The sequence below is a fragment of the Hippoglossus stenolepis genome, chromosome 3 (genome assembly GCF_022539355.2).
Source record: "Hippoglossus stenolepis isolate QCI-W04-F060 chromosome 3, HSTE1.2, whole genome shotgun sequence".
NCBI lineage: Eukaryota > Metazoa > Chordata > Actinopteri > Pleuronectiformes > Pleuronectidae > Hippoglossus > Hippoglossus stenolepis.
This window is the reverse complement of record NC_061485.1, coordinates 2,802,405-2,819,326: the sequence shown is the minus strand read 5'-3', so window position 1 is coordinate 2,819,326 and position 16,922 is coordinate 2,802,405. Positions and strand designations below refer to the sequence as shown.

Below are 16,922 nucleotides of genomic sequence, written 5' to 3'. Positions count from 1 at the left end.
GTGAGGAACTACTCTGTAAGTTTGGATGAGCTTAAAACACACATATGCATTTTTTCCTTTTATCATTCTTCCCTCCATCATTCATTCATTCATTCATTCATTCTTTTCACGTCCCTGGGAAGATAAAGCAGATTTAGAACAGGTCATCGTGTCTTCAGCGGGTCACACCAGCCTCACAGAGCTTCATGGACAGAGCAGGTGCTGCTCACGTTTTCTACACGTTCAGCAGAATCGCCCTTTTCCACCGCTTAACATGTGGATGATAAAATGGCATCTGTGGTACGCTACTCTGCAGCAGCAGGCACAGCCGGGCACTCCCACCACCCGTCTCTCGCTCCCACCACCCGTCTCTCACTCCCACCACCCGTCTCTCGCTCCCACCACCCACCACCTGTCTCACTCCCACCACCCGTCTCTCGCTCCCACCACCCACCACCTGTCTCCTCCCACCACCCGTCTCTCGCCCCACCACCTGTCTCCTCCCCCACCGTCTCGCTCCACCACCCACCACCTGTCTCACTCCCACCACCCGTCTCTCGCTCCCACCACCCCCCTCTCACTCCCACCACCTGTCTCACTCCAACCACCCGTCTCTCACTCCCACCACCCGTCTCACTCCCACCACCACAGGAGAGCTGCAGCATCTGCACAGAAGTTGAGACCAGACTCATAACTGCCATCTTTACACAGGGTGACACGTAATCCTTACACCAAACACTGGAGTCTGTCAATGAAGACATTTAGCTGCAGCTAGAGAAGAGAGAGAGAATATCTGTGTACAAATTTCCTTCCTTCCCACACACCTGTCCTGCAGAACAGTGGACACTTGTATGATGAATCTCAGCTTCATCTGCATCTAATCTGTGAAACAGACAAACTGTTCATATTCAGGTTGATCATTTTAATAAGTGTTATTACTTTAAAAATGTTTACATGCTCACTTTCCTCAAACTGTCCATCGCTGCAGCTCCTCTATTCAGCCTCTGTCTCAAACACTTGGTTAAACCTCCCGTCTCTTTAAGGCCCACCTCCTAATAAAGCCCAGTTTGCTCTGATTGGCCAGAGGTGTTGTCCAATTAGCAGAAACGTGTATATAAACCCAGCCTCTGGATTTCTACCACAAGAACACAAAGAGTTTTACAAAGTACACTCCAACAGCTCACTGCCAGCTGGGACATCCTGAACGAGGCTGAGTTTGGAGCCAATTCATAAAAGCTCCAAACATCTGGATCTGGGTTCATTCTGCTGGAGACAAAAAATCTCAGACACGCAGGAAGTGAGTTGACAGTTCTCACCTGTCGCATCAGCATTTTATCTGGAATTGCAAAAACAAGTTGGTGCTGGCGTGACCGGTTATAAAAACCAACACAGACACAGAGTCGACCCTGATCAGCAGCTGGACTGGCAACTGATCCCTGGGAGAAACACCGCAGACAGTGCGCTGACAGAAACAAGATGGTAAGTCTGATCAGTTAAGTGCTGTGGGCTATGTGGGACGCAATGAGCCCCCGACAACAACCATGCTCCGAGCTGCACCCTGGGAGGCGGGGCCTGCGCGATGCGTCACGTGCGGGGGACGTGCCACGGAGAGGACGTGGAGCGAGACGGTGAACACGGCAGGAGAGTGAACCAGAGTGAAAACACGACAATGCAGCATCTCACCGGCGTAACCTCATCTCCTGTTGCCATGGAGACACTAAATGACTTTGCAGTTTGTCAATCAAGCAAGCAATGAATAGCCTGAAAGAAATTATTTAGAAATAAAGTGACGTCCAGTCAAAAATCTGTTTTATATTATCCATGGGATACAAAGGCAACTATAAAAACAAATAATCTTCTATATTAGTTTTATTTCTGCTGCTCATCCTGACTGACAACAAAGTATTTTATTTTAGAAGAGATAATAAATATGGAAACCTCACGCAGGTTAATATTCAGTGAATAAACTGCTTCAGCTGGGTGAACAGGCTGTTCTCCGAGCCTTGTTGTCTCCTCCACGTGGCTCAAGTCATTTTCAGGTGTGAAAGATTCCCGTTGTCGCAGTAAATGGAACGAGCTGCGCACAATAATCTATAGTACAGAGTCGGACTGGAGCCGGGTCAAATGAGCCCATTAGTACTTTTTATTTGAGGTCACTGCTCCGTCCGGGATTCTGTTAAACCTGTTAACTCTCATTAAAATGATATGAGGCTTCGTATTTGACATATCATATTACACAGGACTTGTTTTTTTCCATTAGACTGAACAGATGAGAAGTTTTAGGGCTTTATAAAAATCACATGTGTGAAATATAAGGGGATCAAGACAGAACACCCGGTCTGGTTCAGCATGTGCCCTTGACAAACCCCATTTGAATTCTTAAACAAAGTATACACTGTGGTTTTGTGGTCACAATAAAAGTGAAAACAGTATATTAAAATATAAATATGCAAATATGATGCAAACAGCATTGATTTCATGGGGGACAATTGGGCACAGAGAGGCTGTCGTCAGTTGCGCTTTGTTGGCAAATGAACCGCTGCATTAAATTATGTGTCCAGTGTTTCCTATTAATTATAGAATATGGAGGCCGGCCTTTTTCTAATTTGCCCCTTCGCAATTTCAAGATGAAGCAAACATTTTTTTTTACCCTTTTCTTAATCAAGTAAGAGATTTCAAACTGTGTGTTGCTCCATTGTCTATGCAGCTAGACTGAAAAGTTTCAGCCGCAGTTGTGCGAGTACCCACAAGTGGCAAGCAATGAAATTCTCTTGAAATAATCAAGATATTATGCTGTGGATTTGTTGTTAAATGTCATCTTATATGCAGTGTTCAGTAAAAAATTTAAACATACAATTATTTGGACATGAAATCTGTAAAACACAAATACTCCAACGCAGGAAATCCTGAATTTCAACCTCTGCCGGCGACAGCAGAGCTTCTTTATAAAATGCTTCATTATCCTTTATAATTTGGATCCTTTTCAATTGTAGAAGATTAAAATTTGACAGAGGATTAAACGCAGTTATCTGTACAGACTCATTTCGCTGTGCGTCGCCACATCTGGACCTCATCTTTGCGGTCACTATGTAAAAGGCCAATGACCTTTAAAAAGACAGAAGAGGTGAGTGAAACCCACCTGACCCACATCACCTCCTCCTCCCACTCCACATGCTCCTACATGCATCCCATCAAATCACCCAAGTTTTTCATCTTCCGAAAAGGTAAAATAAACGGATATCACAGTCTTACAACACCTGATCCAACAAAACAAACATCATTACCAAAAAATGCAAGTAAGAGAGAGCGAGAGCCCTTGTGCCCCGACAGCAGACTTACAATACTCCTGTGGCCTTGAAGTAATTTACGTACAACAGAGAAGTGTAAGAAAGGGGAAACGGCAAGGTAAAGAAGATGTGGACTTCCTGTTCTTCGTGACACTTCCTCTTGAAAAGACAGAGCACATGAATTAAATCGTGTGGAATCCGTCTCAAAGTTTTGTGCCAGGTGGATTTATCCAGACGCACCTGTCAGCCATGAATATAGTGATGCAAGAGCAAGCCCATTTCAGAAAGGACACAACTGTCTGACGCTTCCTGCAGACTCACACACACACACAGGAACCCCACACACACACACACACACACACACACACACACACACACACTAAACTAATGTGTACAAGGAGGGGCCAGATGTGAAACAGGTTTTCAGTTCTACGTTGGCTTGAAAAATCTCACCAGTCACAAATATGCACAAGCAACAATGTCTCAACTTTGTACTGAGACTTATCACGGTCTGATCCAAACAATGAGTTACCTCCACCCAGGAGGTTTCCCCCCCCCGTCCGTCCGTTCCCTGTTGGTTTGGTTCGGGTTGTGTCGGCTTATTGTCTCAGGCTCGGCTGGATTCGGACAGAGCATTGTGGCCCGAGCAGCACTCCAATAAGGATTTTAAATATTGATATATATCCTTTTTGCAGTTACAATATTACCAGTGAATTTAAAATGTGAAAAAGTGGGTGATACGACAGACGCGGACCTAAATCGTTCCCGTCTCAGTAGACAGAGCTGTTCTCGTTCCAATGAACTTATTCCCTTCACTCAAACACTTGCACAAAAGAGCAGAAGAGCCGAACTGTTGCTGAGGGACGAAGAGGAGCGGCCGGCTGCGCTAAATCAAACCAAATTCAACCCCGTTTTCCCAAATGTGTGTGTGTGTGTGTGTCTGTGTTAGCGTGCACAAAGGAGGCGAGTGCGTCTTTAAAATGGAACACAGCTCCTCCTCGCTCCGTCCCTGCTTCAGCTGCACAAAGCTCCCGCGAGGGAACAAACAAAGGAGCGGACAGCGGCGTCAGAGGCAGCCGGGCCCAGGTTACAACACAGAGTGAGACTCCGCTCCCTCAAATGAATCGGATGAATCACCAAATCACCTCCGAATCTCGACCTCTGCGGCGTCTCCTTGTGACACCGTTTGCATCTTCTCATTGACCTCGTCCGCTGCTACACTACTGTAGCTTTGACACTACGACATTAAGACTAAAGGGGAAAGCTTTTCGCCGCTCACTGATCTCCATCGCCACGCTGAAATCTAAGACACTACAATTAAGGAGAAACAGTTGCAGCTATGAACCCTGCTCAGATAATATTTATATTTTAAAACGTCTGTATACTGCACCAGCATAAATAGGCCATGGTCTATAATTAGCATTTCATGAGGATGTCCAAGCTTCTTCCCTGCTAATGTTCCCTTTAAGGGGTCAACTCCTGAATATTAGTATTCTCGATAAGTCTGTTTGTGTATTTGTTTATTTCATAGTTGATTCATCACTCACAAATTCTTTTTGAAAGTATTTCCCAGGGTGACGTCCCCAAATTGCTTCTTTTGCCCGATCAACAGAGTCAGACACAAAAACAATATGATTTAAAAACAGTTTAACTGTCTGAATATATTTTTGGAATCAACCTTAAAGAAGATTAAAAATGTATCCCCACACACCCAACGATCTTCTCATGTTTTCCATGGTTTAAATTTCATTCAGGCAAAATCCAACGTCCACATGTGTTTAACGTTTGCATCAGGGCGACGTATGCAGACTTTACCGAGAACAGATTCCACTTTAGCAGTTTTCAGAAATGATTTCTGGAAAATGTGCGGGAAAATTGGGTGCTGACATTTTCTGGAGTTTGTCCTTCACATCGGGAGATTGACCGGGTCAGTTGTGTTCACAGCAGGAAAGTATCTGGAGCAGGAAGCAGGACATGACGTAGTAATTCTGCTGGGGAAAGCTCAGTGTTTTTGTTCCCAGCACATCCACAGCAGCGTCGGGCCTCATCAGCAAAAGCTCTGCAAATCTTGTTTCGAAGTCTTTGTCTGCGTCTCTTTTTAACCCTGAGATATTTGTGTTCTTCCAGTTTCACGTTCGTCACTTCTTCTTCAACACGTCCACTCGCTCTCATTGTTCTGCTGTTTTCTCACATGGACTCACTCTGACATTTTCCAAACATTTTACTCTGGAGCAGCTGATCGATTTGCGTCCTCACAAACATACATGTTCGTCGCTTCATATTATGAACCGTTTATTTCCTGACCGTGCAACGACAGGATGGTGCCGACGAGTGAGAGAGCAAAAAGCAACAAACTTTTTGTTTCATGATTTGAAGTATTTTTGTAACTTTTACAACATCCACACACCCGTTCAACTGTAAATTTCAAACATGATTATTAAAGGTGTCAAACAATTACCATTGAGTTAAGCTTTGTTTGATAAGTACATATCACTCAAAGCAAATGATTAAAGAGGTTTTAGACAAACTAGGGCAACTGTTCAATTTTCTGGTTGGTTTAACATAACACTTTGATTCAACACTAAAACATCAATACAGGCTCGACTTGCATTTGTAAAGATCTGGAGCGACAAAATGAGTTTGTGTACGACTGCCTCACATCGTTCCAGTCTAAAATCAACTAAACACATTATGGGTCTGCTGAAAGGTGTTTCCTTTTGATATTAAAATACATGAATCAAGATGTGACAACAAAGTACCTGATGTATTTTAAACTACATGGCCTTATACCTTCATTTTGATCTATACGGTGAAGGAGAGACAGGAAATGGGGTGAGAGACATGCAGTAAATGGTCCGAACAGCCAGGAATCTAACCGGGGGCCTGCTGCTCAAGAAGTATGCCCCCATGTGGTGTGCGTCCTCACCGTTCGGCCATCACATCGCCCGACTACAGACTATATTAAGCTGATTTTGAGTAGGCAGTACGGGTCCTCTGGAGAAGTGACGACTCAAGTAGTCATCGTCATGACACGAAACAAAGAAAATTGTTTTAGCGTGGTGTTGGTATAAAAACTCTCTCCCTCAATGTAATGAACAGGAAATGAAGGAAATATGCTCAATATGGTAAGTTTAACCGTCAGTTCTAAAGTTGGAGATGGATTAATTCCTGTTTTTCTCTTACACATTAAAAACATACAACTCTGCTTTAAGAATAATTGACTAATCACTGTGCAGGAAGATCATGTTTAAAAAAAACCTGTAACTAAAAGGTTAAGTTGGAAGATGAAAGTTTACGCTTCAGATTAGACGTAAAAAAAAAAGCAGACTCGAGTAGTTTTCTATAGCCTAAAGCAGCAAAGTGGTAATAACCATGTAGTCCATGGATTTCATCATTCACAATGTGTCTTGATCCCCTAAATAAATTGATTTTCACACAACCTCTGTCACCACTTTGTTACTGAAGCAGTAAAATGTACACCTGTAAAATCTAATCCAATCGTGTTTATCACAGAGTGTGTAGTTTGCAGATGTGTTGAACTAGAGCTGTGTCCTATGAAGAGAGGATTGTGATCTTTGAGCCGAGTGATGAGTTAAATAAAGATGAACACATCCATTTTATTTGTGACAAATTTGGATGTTTTGTACTGATAAACATACCGAAGCTCATTTTCTTGATTATTATTATCTTCATTATTAAAATAAACAAAATGCTTTACATTTTAAAAAGTAATATTCAGACCGTAGATGGAAGTACACTTCACATAACAGGTGTTGAAAGAGATGCAAATTATTATGACACCTGCTTTAGTGTTTTTAAAAACAGCAATACATCAACTACCAGTGAGATTCACCTTTCAGATCTCGTCTCACCCAGAGGACAGACTTTATTTGTTGTGTAAAATGGGTGAGACGGATAGTGAGGTTTATTTCTTCTTCTACTGTCCTGTCTGCAAGGACATATGGGACAAATGTTATTAGTAAAATGTCCTCTGTTAATTTCTTCTGACTTGATAATTACGAAAAGACTTAGGTTGTGTTTCAGGGAGGGAACTTTCTTTTGCAACCGATTCCATTTGCCTAACTTGGGACAAAAGGCTGAGTTCATTTTCTATTCACGTAAAATACAACAGAGCCTTTTGGTGTCTTATAAACACATGAGTGCACGAGTCAAAATCAATGAGAGACTGGGGACTATTAGATGTGTTTGTAGAAGTGTAGGATTAATTAATAATTCATAAGTTAACTCATTTGTGACATTTTAGTTATGGGCTTATAGGTGCATTACTACGCATTTCTAAACTATTTATAAAAACATAAAAACTATGTCCCCTACGAAAGCTCACAATGATTTTTGTAGAAATGCACAGACAGTTATCTGAGCTATTGTCAAATATGGACAAAAATGACCTAATATTGAGAACAAAAACAAAGTTATAAGGAAATGAGACAAACTGTGTGAAGGTGTGTTGTTAAAGAAACATCACGTGTGCCAGCTCTGGTGTTTAACTCAGTATCTGATCTCATTGTTTTCTCTACAAACAGCTGAACACATCTGCCATCGTGTATTTATCTGACATCAGAGCTGCGCCGCAGATTATTCTTTTACTTATTTTTTAATGAATGTAATAACGTAGAACGAAGTTAGCGTGCTACACCAGACACAAGCGGCTCAACTCCTGCTTCAGCAGTCAGCTGTCTCAACAACTGAGGAGGGGAGGGGGGGAGCCGCCGTCCCCTCACCTCCCCTCCTCACCCGTGCAACTTCTTTTGATGATGGAGTCAAAGTGCAGCAGCAGTTCTGCAAGCAGGCAGTAAAACGTGTAACACGGTGGTTGAACAAGAAGACAGACAGATTCAGATGCGACTCTTCAAATGGTCTCGACTGCTCGTCTACTGGCTGAGTGGGGGGGTAAGACACACCAACACAAGGTGAGCATGGAAACTACACAACAAGGGGCGAGGGGCTTTGTCACGGGGAACTGTTGGACCACTGGGCCACAGAGCCGCCTGGCGCTGGAACTGCTGTCACCCAGAAACCACCCTGGTAGTGTCGAGAATTGAACCTGCAACCTCTCAGCTCATCACAAACCAAAGCACCAGGACCAGATGAGAGGAAATCAACAGCATCCACATTCCTGACATGTTTGACCCAAAACGCAGTTGATATCAAACGGGCTTGTGGCTTCTACAGGAGACCATGAGTTTGTTTCGCGGTCCCTTGGCTTGCGGCAAACGGTTCTTGGTGGTTTGAATATTACGACTGATGATCAAAATCTCTAGTCAGAAAATGAACGGGACTTTTACTTGTAGAACCACGCTGTTGGGCTCTATTGTCTTAAAGGTTCAGTGTGTAGAATGTAGTGACATCTAGTGGTGAAGTGTCGTGTTGCAGCTGAACACCTCACACCCCCTTCCAAACAGGAGAGCGAACCTGTGGTAGCTTCAGTTGTCATAGAAACTCAAAAGGTTTAGTTTGTCCAGTCTGGGCTACTGTAAAAAAAAAACATGGCTGCCTCCGTAGAGAGGAGCCGCTCCTGATGTAAATATAAAGTATTTAAATATAAAGTAGTTAAACATAAAAGGGCTCATTCTAGAGAACAGAAGTATCGTCAACTTCTGCCAATAGATCTGTTTCACCTCAATCGTACACACTGAACCTTTAAGTTGCTTTTACAATTTCCCTTTTGTGGGATTCACTTTGAATGGGCTTGTTTTTTAAATGTGACACACTTGCATTGAAACTTAGGTAGACCAAAAAAAAAAAAAATCGCGATAATAAAAATCAATATCGACTGATGTGGAAAAAAATGCTCATGTTGATTTTATCTGGATGTGAATTGACGTCTTCGGTGGGATTAGCATGCAGCCGGAGCTCTGGGATGGGGGTTAGCTTCCTGCAGCCTTTGTCTGATGCCCAGGGGTTGCTACACCTGGCCCGCTGGAAGTCACCGGGTGCCCGGACAACACGCCCCGGCCTCACGGTGCACCACATCCCCGCACAGACACACACTCACCCGGCAGAGAGACAGACACACACCTGGCTGCCACAGCTACTAACGTTTCCAGGGGAGGAGTGGAGTGGGGTGGTGGGGAGAGGGGGGGCTATCAAGCTAACGACCTAGCTTACACGTCTGTGGGGTTTTTGGCTAGCAGACGCAGGGGGCTAGCGCGCAGCTAGCTTAGCCACAGGACTGCCACAAGTTTAGCCCGGGTAAAGAGAAGTTCCGAGCTAAACGGCGACGCGTGACGAACGCACACAGCCCGACGGAGAGACGGAGACACCGTGTCCCGTTTCGCGTTAGCAGCCGCGGCTACACAGCTAGCCTCCTCCGCTAGCTCTGTCATGTCCCCGCATCGCTGGTGTAAATACACGAGAGGCGCCGCGGCTCCTTTGCACGTGTGGACCGCGGCTGAAAAGAACTCCTTCTCGGGCAAAAGCCTCCACGGCGGACCGCTCACCTGCTCCGGACACTCGCTCGCTCTCACCGGCGAGACGTCTCCATCTCCTCCGCCCGGAAAACCAAGAGAAAACCCCCCCCACTGGCGCTTCTTCTTCTTTTATTTCCAAGGACACAAAATCGCCATGACAGTTTAGAAAAATGCATAAAAAATTAGCAGGCAGGGGAGGGAGGGGAGAGAGGAGAGAGGGATGAGGAGGTGAGGGAAGGAGGAGGAGGGAGGGAGGAGGAGGCGGCGGCGGAGGAGGAGGCGGAGGAAGAGGAGTTCAATCCACATAAAGGAGGCAGATCCGCGGGGTTCATTCACTGTGGATGCCGGGGTCCTGCAGCTGTCCCGCGGCTGGACAACCTCCGCAAAGCACGAGCCTCCTCCACAAACTTCTTACCTAAAATGGCCACTGCAGCGGCCGCAGCGGCAGCAGCTCTCCTCGGCTCCGCTGGAAGTTTCTCATCGGCGGTGTGGCTCCCGCAGCCTAACCTCACCCTCCGGATCCGGGAGCTGCTCCGCGTTTTTCCATTGGCTGCAGCCGGGCGCAGCTGGCCCCGTGCACGCTGCCATTGGCCCCGCAGCTGTCACGCAAAGGAGGCGAGCGGGTCTCCGGCTGCCTCTCCCGGGTTAGTCTGAGAGCTACCGCGGCAGCCCCGGGCAACACCATTGTGTATTGTGTTATTGTGTGTGTTTTTTAAAGACCCCCCACCCCCCCCGCCCCCCCACTCTCCTGGTGTGCTCGCATGGATGTGAGACTCATGCACGCTCATGCACGCGTGTTGTTTATTCTAGGAGCTGTTGTTGTTGTCCTTACCGCAGACTTGCAGGGGGATCCTCGGGGGAAGCTGCCCGGCTCGGCTGAGTCCTGCTCCGGTTCCTCCTGCTCCGGTTCCTCCTGCTCCTGCTCCTGCTCCGGTTCCTCCTGCTCCTGCTCCGGTTCCTCCTGCTCCGGTTCCTCCTGCTCCTGCTCCGGCTCCTGTCATTGAAGGAAGGAGAACAACACGAAGAGGGGACGCACACACACAACCAGGGGGTTTACACTTCTCCTCCGCTGCCTGCATCCACCAATCATGTCGCTTTCTACTCCTCCATCATTACCGGGTGTGAAGGACAGAAAAAAGACAGGAGACATTCCACGTCCTTTGCAGGATCAGGTTGCGTCTCCCGGATGTTCCGTTTGTTTGCACGACTTGGTTTTGTTTGTGTTTGGAGCCGAGAGGATGAAACTCGCCTCCTAACTTCACCTCAAGTCTTTCACCTGCTACTGCTGAACTCAAACTAAAGAAGATGACCGTTCTTTAGTGACACACTTCAATGCTGCTTTTAAAATATAGATATTATAGAAGACATTCATGTTTGCACGAGGTTGGTTTTGTTTGTGTGTGGAGCTGAGAGGATGAAACTCTCCTCCTCTCCTGACTTCACCTCAAGTCTTCAACCCTCCTGCCACTGTCCTGAGTTTAAACTATTAAACTACTCTCGTTTATCTTGTTGTATCCTTTCAGTGTTTTATCATTTTGTGTTTTTAGGACAGGTGCAATATTCAGCTAACCTTTATTCTGCATTAGTATTCGGGGTCTTACGATATGACCTTGTGTACTGTTGTTGTTGTTGTTGTTGTACAATGTTCTGCAGCTGCTGTAGCACTTTGGCCCAAGACAAATTTACCTACAGGACAATAAAGTATATTTGATTTGATTTCATACACTCAAATCAAACTTTGCAGTCAACTCATGACCAGCAGCCCTCTGCACATCTGGTTTCCTGCCTGTTTGCACTTTATTTGGGAAATGTGAAACAACGGATACACACACGGTGCAATAACTACACACAGACACACACTCCATACAGTTAAAGTTGTTACTTCATTTGCACCTTTTGACTGTATATAGTTTGTTTTGTATTCTGACTTGTGTACAGGAAGCTCTTTCTACATCGCTTGTATTTTAATTTAACTATCGCACTGCTGAGCTGAGCAGTTTCGTATCCAACACTTTTCATTGTACTGTTGACCCTGTGTTAACTCGCATCTGACCAATAAAACTTCAAACCTTAAACTAAATTATATGACTGTTCCTTAATGAAACACTTTTATTATGAAAGGCATAAAAGAAAATTCTCCACTTATGTGTTGAACATGGTTTATAGCGCCACCTAGTGTTTCAAACCATATTGGACCTTGCAGGGCCAGTGCTCACGTAGGCAGCTTCCACACTAACATGTTTTCGTTTCCATCCACACAAGTGTTTTAGCTCAGCATCAGAAATAATACCTGTGCATCCTAACACACCTGGAAACGTGCATCACGTGACCTTTCACGCACACTTGGCATGTGTGTGCAGGTGTAAACAGGAAGCAGATTGTCGACTCTGCAGTTGGTCGCGTGTTTACAGAAAATACTACAAACGAGGAACAGCGGTGGTGAAAAGTAGGAGCAGGGATTTCTTTTCTTGGAGCGACAATGAGGCGGAACTCATTCACAATGAACGCCAAGTCATGTGACTGATAAGAACCAATCAGGAAGGGAATACGGGTGACTGTCATCTTTTCCAGATGCACGTCGTCCAGTCTAAAACGCAACCCCGGAGTTTTCAAACTAAAACGCGCAGTGTGGACAGCAGAGTATTTTAAAACTCGAATGCAGTGGAGTGTGTAGAGTCAACATATATATGTGAAAAAGTTAGCACCCTCTAATCAAAGGTTGGTGAAGACAACTTAGATAACTTGGCTTCAAACAACTGCTGTCAAAGAAATGTAAAACTGTCTGTTTTAGTAGAAGTATGAAGAAGCATGAATTGGAAATAATTCAGACCATTACTGTCCATTGAAATCCGGTCGAACGCAGCTTCGCTCTGAATTTTGATGTCTTAGCTCTGAAGAACTTGCCTCCTGCTGTGATTCCTTGAAACTCTGAGCTGTTGCAAAGTGGGTGTGATGTTTGCGAACCTCACCTTTCGCACAATGCAAGCTGGTACGTACATCAGGAGCCAGTGTCACACCTACAGGAAGAATTTAAACTGGTATGAAAGACACAGACATGGACTTTTCAATGTTGTTTAAATGGAGAATTAAGGTAGAAAATCAAATTAAAGTAGCAGGACTTTTGCTTAACACAAATGTAGTGGTTAAACATCATGACATGAAAAAACTAATAATAATATGGAGAAGATATTTCACTATTACTGGCTGTCCATTAAATGTTTTTAATCCTTATGCTGTACAGAGTTCAGTGACCCTGTGACCCTGTGATCCTGTGACCCTGTGACCCTGTGACCCTGTGACCCCACCATCCACATGAACCAGTGGTTATTAGCTTCAAGTCTACACGTTTACATTTGAGACATAAAGCTGATGAGTCATATTCAGAGTGAAGAGCTCCGTGTGAAACATGATGTGAAACCTGACGCCATGTTTGTGAGACAAACTGCAGCAACAGGAATCAAATGTGTGACCTTTCAAACCAAAAGGCTGCCGTCATTACGTGAAAGAACCTGTTGTGCCTTATCGGGTTATAGAGCACTGATATGGAAGAAGAGACTGTGAAGTTTTTAATTATTAATGGGAATCTAATATCACTATCTCAGAAAAAAACAGGATCTCAGGTTTGAAAGTACCCACGAATAGAATCTCTGTGGCTTTTCTCACATTTTATAATAATCTCGATTAAAAACAGCCATGAAATTTGTGTTAACGTGTGTGTGTGTGTGTGTGTGTTACGTTTTCTGCAAATGCAAAATCAGTTTGCTTATAGTAACTAAGACCTACGTACTTCACCTCAATAACAGACAATCCAAGGCACCACTCATACTTCAACAACACACAACAGACTGAGATTCGACAAATAAATAGACACAATTATTACAAAGAAAATTAAAAACCGGTTCACTAACTTACAGTCATCTTCTTTCTTTTATTTTCGTGCTGTTGAGCAACACACATCCTGCCGCCTCATCCGGATTTCGTGGTGATGGATTTCATTTTGTCTGAATTTGTGTAGTTGCGTGTAAGTGCAGAGGAAGCTGGTGATGAAAAAAGTAAATGTGTTCAGCAGACGATTTGTTCGGTGTGTGTTCGATCTGTGACTCGTTAATTCAGCGCAGAGTTTAAACTCAAAACAATAAGATCACAAGTATTTTACAACTGATTTGAATGATTTCTAGTTTTACTCAGTGTCTAAAAAGCATCTTCTTCCAACTGAACCTTTTTGTTACAGTATGTTTTCAATGATATTCATTTTTATTAAAACATCATTTAATGGAATTGAATTTACTTTTTTGTTTCTGAAAAAGAAAAGTTTGGCAGATGTAAAAAACCCATGAACGTCAATAGCTAAAATATTATTTCATTTGAAATTCTTCTCAAATCTTCTCATCAACTTTTCTTTCTTTCATGGGTGAAGTTACAAGAGGAAACTAATCATGAAACTTTATTAACGAACATCGTGTCCAGGTAAGTTACTATCGGCCATGTTTAACCAGGAGTATTATTTTAACTTTATAATCCACAACTTAAAGTCCCCATAATGTTTGGATAACAAAAGATTATGTTCTGATAATGAGAAAAATAAGAGAATTGAATCATTATTTTTAGATGAATAGTGAACAATAATAACTTTAAATAAAAAAACAAGTAAGTTGATCCTGTAACAAGTCCATTATCTGGTCTCTAAAACGTCTCTAGAAACTTCTCGGATGAATCTTCTCCTTCTTTCGTATCTTCAGTTATTTTCCTGTTTTCTCAAACTGGACTTCAAACTGTTCTGATGTAATAAAATGTTTTGTGTTGTTTGCAGTCCGGAGGGAAAAACTGGAGCAGCGTTAAATCCCTTCTTATATTAAACATTTCAATAAACTCATCAAGTACATTAATCACTAATGAATAAATTCTTCATATTATTTTTCACGATTTCTCTTCGTCTATCTGAGAACTGGTGACTGAAACTAAGCAGAAATAACTGTGATGCATCAAGTTGATGCTCCTGCAACAAAACAAACAAACATCAGCTCGGAGCAGTTTCAACGTGGAGGTTAAAAACTCGACCATGTGCAAAACATCACCTCCATCACATGATGGATGACGACTGTCAACAGCTTCCTCTGCAACACACAAACAGAAAACACACAACACGAGCGAACACTAACCCGTATGAAGAGAATCTGATGACTTCCATTTTGTTAATTGATTCAATGACAGCTGGAAAAACTGAGTCATGATGCTGCGTGTGTTCTGCAGACAGATGGATGGATTGTATACGAGTTACAGAAAACTGTTGATTAGAGTAGAACCACAGCCGAGTCCTACGTGTCAGGATGAAATGCACGTAACTGCATGTGAAATCAACAAGCTTACTGCAAAACAGACATTTTGAAAGCAGACATCTCAAGCTGAAAAGTATCAGGATGAGGTTTTTTAAATCACAGCTAAACGCTGCGAGGTGCAGCCACAGTGCAGCAAAGGCTTCCTGCAGACGAGCACCCATGCATACATAATGAGCGTTCAGCCATTGTGGATGTTTACCTGACTCTGTCTATCCTGCACTTTCTAAATGAAGCCTCTTCTGGGAGGAGGAGGGACCAGAGCAGCGCTGCATCCCGCATGTAAAGAACTCAGGCCTTTCCTGCCCAGTTTGATCACGGCAGTAAAACGTGTCGGAAAAGCTCCACAGCCTCAAACCCTCCTCCGCTCACACTGAGAGAAACACTGCAGAACATCACTTATTGAAGATTTTAGAAAGAGCTGAACGTGCATCCAGGGATTTTCAACTCCCATCTGTTAAAGCATCTGTTCGACTGTTGTCTGCAACTTTTAATCGTGAGGAAGGAACACAAATTGTGATTTTGCAGATGTAGTTTGGAGTTAAATGCTACAAACACATACTTTGACAGAGAAAACATGACTTAGGCTGTTTCAGACCTGCACTGAACTCTGGAGAATCTCTGGGACTTCCTGCGGAGTTTCTCCAGTCAGCCCTCCAGAGTCTTCTCCACTTTCTCTCTCCCCCATTTCACACTCATGTTGTCCTATAGATATAAAAAAGTCCATAAAATACATTAAAAAAAAGAAATTCACACTAAATTATCACAGAGAGGAGGATGTCAGGCACGAGACACACGAACACATTTATTTGTCATTTAAATACAAAAAAAAGTACAGTTATTTTTCCCTTTTCTGTGCTTTTAAGGGACGTGAGGAGAGTGAGTGTGGATCTGTGTGTGAGGAATAAAGCCCTGAACTGTTTCTAATCAGCAGAGCTGCAGAGTCCGCTGGGCGGGATGCAGTTTGGCTGAGGACGAGTTATTCTGCATCTGTTCCATGCACCCCTGCAATCCCCACAGATCCTGCCTGCTTTCCCTCCCTCCCCTCTTCATCCCTCCTCCTCCTCCTCCTCTCCCCCTCCTTCCTTCCTCCCCTCACTATGGCCCCGAGCCCAGTTTGAGCTGGAACAGATTTTTTTGTTCTCTTTCCCCCCTGAAAAAATAGTTGAGATCTTGTGTTTGTGGAGTTTTTCTGACTCAGATGTAAAGAACCGGTTTCCTTTGATATTTCCAGCCTCTCTCGTGGTCAAGTCATCACGACCTGCAGGAAACAAACTGCAGCGTGAGGTGCTCGGCCACATGTCTGCAGAAACCACACGGTTCACTAATAATCCACAGGAAGGTGGTGAACCTCCACTTTCTGCTTCTTCTTACCTTCGATATCATCAGTGTCTGTTCTGCTCTGCTGCAAATAAACTACCAGAGTCTTTTCATCCAGTGTGAATCTGATGGATCCAGTGAAGCAGTCCCAAAGCAGCTGATTCAATGATGGTAAACCAAAGAAGACCCGATTGAGACAAACCAGATGAGGTGAATCCACCCGACGACCGACCTCCTCCCCTGAGGCTCCTGCTCACGACACCAAATTAAAAGCGTCTCCAATTAGCCCCAACCTGCCGGACCTTGGACTGTGGGACGAAGCCAGAATCCCAGACACGGGGACCTTTTTCTGTTCTGCGTCAGTGCACCTTCTCCTCCCAGATCGTAGTCCTCATATATCTAATTCTGTCTTTAATATCAAACCATGATTTTCCACATTATCATCTTTTATACTTCTGTTGCTTCTGCTGTAACTGCCCTTCCCCGTCGCTTCTCTTTTTCCTTGTTAAAAGGTCAAAAGGCAAATCAAGAAACGTGAGTGTGTGGAGTCAGAATTTAGACGCAGTGAAAAG

General features: G+C 43.9%; 1 protein-coding gene and 1 long non-coding RNA gene across 6 annotated transcripts in view; one reads left to right on the top strand and one right to left on the bottom strand.

Moving 5' to 3' along the window:
* Positions 1–10,196, bottom strand: part of chd6 (chromodomain helicase DNA binding protein 6) — a 67,616-nt gene extending 57,420 nt beyond the window's left edge. For 3 of the 5 annotated variants that reach the window (XR_007032584.1, XM_035151283.2, XM_047339367.1), the window contains exon 1: positions 9,728–9,883. The gene's annotated coding sequence lies outside the window, so the exon portion shown is untranslated. Of the gene's footprint in view, positions 1–9,727; positions 9,885–10,112 lie in introns of those variants that run through there. The other 2 variants (XM_047339365.1, XM_047339366.1) reach the window with 2 other exon arrangements.
* A 21-nt stretch (positions 10,197–10,217) lies between these two features.
* On the top strand, positions 10,218–11,769 carry LOC118104421. The gene is made up of 2 exons (XR_007032598.1): positions 10,218–10,341; positions 10,508–11,769. It is a non-coding gene; the product is annotated as an uncharacterized LOC118104421 (long non-coding RNA).
* Positions 11,770–16,922: the final 5,153 nt, after the last annotated feature.